Here is a 4,666-nt window from a genome sequence, read left to right as displayed (position 1 = left end):
TATGATAACACTGTTTTGCATTCCATTTAAGCTTTGAAATCTCAATTTTTGCTCTTAAATTGCGTTTTCAGATTTGAAGGGTTCTTGGTTCTTGGTTCTGATTTTTGTGATTTCAGTTTTGAAGTGTTTAATTACTCATTTCCATGTCTAGCTAAATTCGTGTATTGACTCCTTGATGAAAAATGCAATGAAGCTTTGAGGTTGTGCTTGTTTTGTGAAATCTGCCATGTTTTTGTTCTGAATTCGTGGAATGCATGTGGTGAATCTGTCAATGCTTAATTTACAGAGTAATTGCATGTGTTTTGTTTAAGATACGTTCATGCTTAACGTATGTAGCTTGGCTGTCACGAATTTAAGGATGTGTGCATTTCTTAATTGCATAATGAAGCTAGATTGTAATTTTCGCTTAGTGAATTATTATCTAGTGGATTGAGACAAGGCAGGGTTGGTGTTAATTTGGTGGCCTATGATAAGTGAAATTGCGTTTGAATCAGGGATGTCAATACGGTTTTAGTCACTGTAGCATTTAAATTAATCTATTGATTAGCATTCTGAATCTGTCTGCCAACCCCCCTCCCCCCTGTGTTTTATTGTTGTGTTCATCTGGAAAATTGGCTTTGAATGAAAATATTGGTCGTTGGGAGACGACTTGGTTCACTTTCATGTACTGCATTTAATATGTTTTAATTTGGTGGGGTACGGCCTCTATCAAATTTGGCGCCGTTGCCGGGGACCAATCGTTTCGTTCAAAGTAAAATTTTCAGTGTCTTTGTGTTCTGTGTTTTGGTGTGTGTGTAGTTCAAGTGTGGTTGAGTTGGTATATGTTCATTGTGATGTTAATGTTGTGTTAAGTTCAGTGTCTGTTTCCATTCCTGTGTGTTTCAGTTTAGTGTAGTGAATAGTGTCGCGGCGCGCATGAATAGTGTCATTTGTAGTAGTGAATAGTGTTTGAATAGTGTCCGAATCTGGCATTTAACTTCTGGATTTTTCTTTTGGTAGCTACGGAGCTTGTTTTAACTTGAAATTATTTTCCCCACTTCTAAGACGTTGAACTTGATAGGAAAAATAGCTAGAGCAATTGGTATGGTCTGAGTTAAGAGATTCAAAAAAATTTTGGACTGATTTTAAGTGAAACTTCAAAGGACGATAACTTTTGCTCTGGTTATCAGGTTTTTATCTTCTCTCACGCGCATGAACTAACCCCTAAACGGAATCTCTGCCAGCACACTTTAGAGCAAACCACAGCCATTGACGGCCAAAAAAAGGGCCTGGAAAATCAAGTTGCCGCTTGCGAAGCCGCCGTCCCGAACCAGATCGCCGCCGTCGCGAGCCACCTGCGCGAACACAACCAGATCGGTGTTGCGAGCCACCTCCGCTGCGACGAAACCAAAGCCAGCAAATGTCTCACGAAAACAGGCTGCCACGACGAACCACCACACGTTGACGAAACCACGCGTTGCAGAACCACTGCGAATCAGATCGACGACGAGGGCACTTTCTAACGCGAAATCCCCATCACTGCGGCGCCTGCCACCACGCAGCCACCTGCGACGAAAAAAGCTGCCTGGAGAAGACGCAAAACCAGACGCGAACACACCTACATTGCGAGAATCCTCCACCTCCGTTCCAAACAGAACCGCAGGCCACCGTGACAGAAATCGATGTCGATTGCGCCAATGCGACAGCCACCACGGTACCTGCAAAAAACCAGACCAGACAGACCCCCGTGAAGCAACTGATGAGTCATTATTTTCTTCTATTCCACTAGCCTTTGTGCACCCATTAGGCAGTTGATTAGTGCTTAATTGTTCATCATTAGAGTGTTTTTCATCTGTTGGGCTTTATTGGGCCACTGTTCCGAATTTGGACTAATTTATCATTATTTGGCCTAATTTTTGTTTTTAATTATTTTTAGGTATTTGGGTGAAGCAATTTTGGAGCTTGGACATTAATATTTAGTTGAAGAAACTTTCCACATCATTGCCACATCATTTCCATGTCATTTCCACGTCAGCAAAGTCAATGGGTCAACATTTGAGGCCCATAGTGGCATTTTTGTAATTCTGCGGCTTATAATGGCAGTTTTGTAATTCTGAGTGGCATGGGTGATATGACCACAAATTAGGTCTGCATGAGAAGAAGGCAGCCGCTCATTCATCTTCAACCTCTCTTCAAAACCTCCATTTTTGTTCTCCAAGCTTCCATGGACGTCCCCCTTGCGGTTTTTCACGTTTTTGGCTCATTTTTACCGTTTTTATGCATATTTGACAGCACCCATTGAGGGTTTTACGTTTGGAATTCGTTTTCTTGGTTGGGCAGTTCGGTTTGTGGATTTTATTGACTTGGAACAATACCCATTCATGGGGTTTTCGCATTTATATATGATAACACTGTTTTGCATTCCATTTAAGCTTTGAAATCTCAATTTTTGCTCTTAAATTGCGTTTTCAGATTTGAAGGGTTCTTGGTTCTTGGTTCTGATTTTTGTGATTTCAATTTTGAAGTGTTTAATTACTCATTTCCATGTCTAGCTAAATTCGTGTATTGACTCCTTGATGAAAAATGCAATGAAGCTTTGAGGTTGTGCTTGTTTTGTGAAATCTGCCATGTTTTTGTTCTGAATTCGTGGAATGCATGTGGTGAATCTGTCAATGCTTAATTTACAGAGTAATTGCATGTGTTTTGTTTAAGATACGTTCATGCTTAACGTATGTAGCTTGGCTGTCACGAATTTAAGGATGTGTGCATTGCTTAATTGCATAATGAAGCTAGATTGTAATTTTCGCTTAGTGAATTATTATCTAGTGGATTGAGACAAGGCAGGGTTGGTGTTAATTTGGTGGCCTATGATAAGCGAAATTGCGTTTGAATCAGCGATGTCAATACGGTTTTAGTCACTGTAGCATTTAAATTAATCTATTGATTAGCATTTTGAATCTGTCTGCCAACCCCCCTCCCCCCTGTGTTTTATTGTTGTGTTCATCTGGAAAATTGGCTTTGAATGAAAATATTGGTCGTTGGGAGACGACTTGGTTCACTTTCATGTACTGCATTTAATATGTTTTAATTTGGTGGGGTACGGCCTCTATCAAATTTGGCGCCGTTGCCGGGGACCAATCGTTTCGTTCAAAGTAAAATTTTCAGTGTGTTTGTGTTCTGTGTTTTGGTGTGTGTGTAGTTCAAGTGTGGTTGAGTTGGTATATGTTCATTGTGATGTTAATGTTGTGTTTAGTTCAGTGTCTGTTTCCATTCCTGTGTGTTTCTGTTTAGTGTAGTGAATAGTGTCGTGGCGCGCATGAATAATGTCATTTGTAGTAGTGAATAGTGTTTGAATAGTGTCCGAATCTGGCATTTAACTTCTGGATTTTTGTTTTGGTAGCTACGGAGCTTGTTTTAACTTGAAATTTTTTTCCCCACTTCTAAGACGTTGAACTTGATAGGAAAAATAGCTAGAGCAATTGGTGTGGTCTGAGTTAAGACATTCAAAAAAATTTTGGACTGATTTTAAGTGAAACTTCAAAGGACCATAACTTTTGCTCTAGTTATCAGGTTTTTATCTTCTCCCACGCGCATGAACTAACCCCTAAACGGAATCTCTGTCGGCACACTTTAGAGCAAACCACAGCCATTGACGGCCAAAAAAAGGGCCTGGAAAATCAAATTGCCGCTTGCGAAGCCGCCGTCCCGAACCAGATCGCCGCCGTCGCGAGCCATCTACGCGAACACAACCATATCGGTGTTGCGAGCCACCTCCGCTGCGACGAAACCAGAGCCAGCAGATGTCTCGCGAAACCAGGCTGCCACGACGAACCACCACACGTTGACGAAGCCACGCGTTGCAGAACCACTGCGAATCAGATCGACGACGAGGGCACTTTCTGACGCGAAATCCCCATCACTGCGGCGCCGGCCACCACGCAGCCACCTACGACGAAAAAAGCTGCCTGAAGAAGACGCGAAACCAGACGCGAACACACCTACATTGCGAGAATCCTCCACCTCCATTCCAAACAGAACCGCAGGCCACCGTGACAGAAATCGATGTCGATTGCGCCAATGCGACAGCCACCACGGTACCTGCAAAAAACCAGACCAGACAGACCCCCGCGAAGCAACTGATGAGTCATTACTTTCTTCTATTCCACTAGCCTTTGTGCACCCATTAGACAGTTGATTAGTGCTTAATTGTTCATCATTAGAGTGTTTTTCATCTGTTGGGCTTTATTGGGCCACTGTTCCGAATTTGGACTAATTTCACATTATTTGGCCTAATTTTTGTTTTTAATTATTTTTAGGTATTTGGGTGAAGCAATTTTGGAGCTTGGACATTAATATTTAGTTGAAGAAACTTTCCACATCATTGCCACATCATTTCCATGTCATTTCCACGTCAGCAAAGTCAATGGGTCAACATTTGAGGCCCATAGTGGCATTTTTGTAATTCTGCGGCTTATAATGGCAGTTTTGTAATTCTGAGTGGCATGGGTGATATGACCACGAATTAGGTCTGCATGAGAAGAAGGCAGCCGCTCATTCATCTTCAACCTCTCTTCAAAACCTCCATTTTTGTTCTCCAAGCTTCCATGGACGTCCCCCTTGCGGTTTTTCACGTTTTTGGCTCATTTTTACCGTTTTTATGCATATTTGACAGCACCCATTGAGGGTT

The sequence above is a fragment of the Vigna unguiculata genome, chromosome 1, assembly GCF_037176805.1.
Source record: "Vigna unguiculata cultivar grain cowpea cultivar isolate G323 ecotype 2 chromosome 1, ASM3717680v1, whole genome shotgun sequence".
Taxonomy (NCBI): Eukaryota; Viridiplantae; Streptophyta; class Magnoliopsida; order Fabales; family Fabaceae; genus Vigna; species Vigna unguiculata.
The sequence above is the reverse complement of the archived record's forward strand: the minus strand, read 5'-3'. Positions refer to the sequence as shown.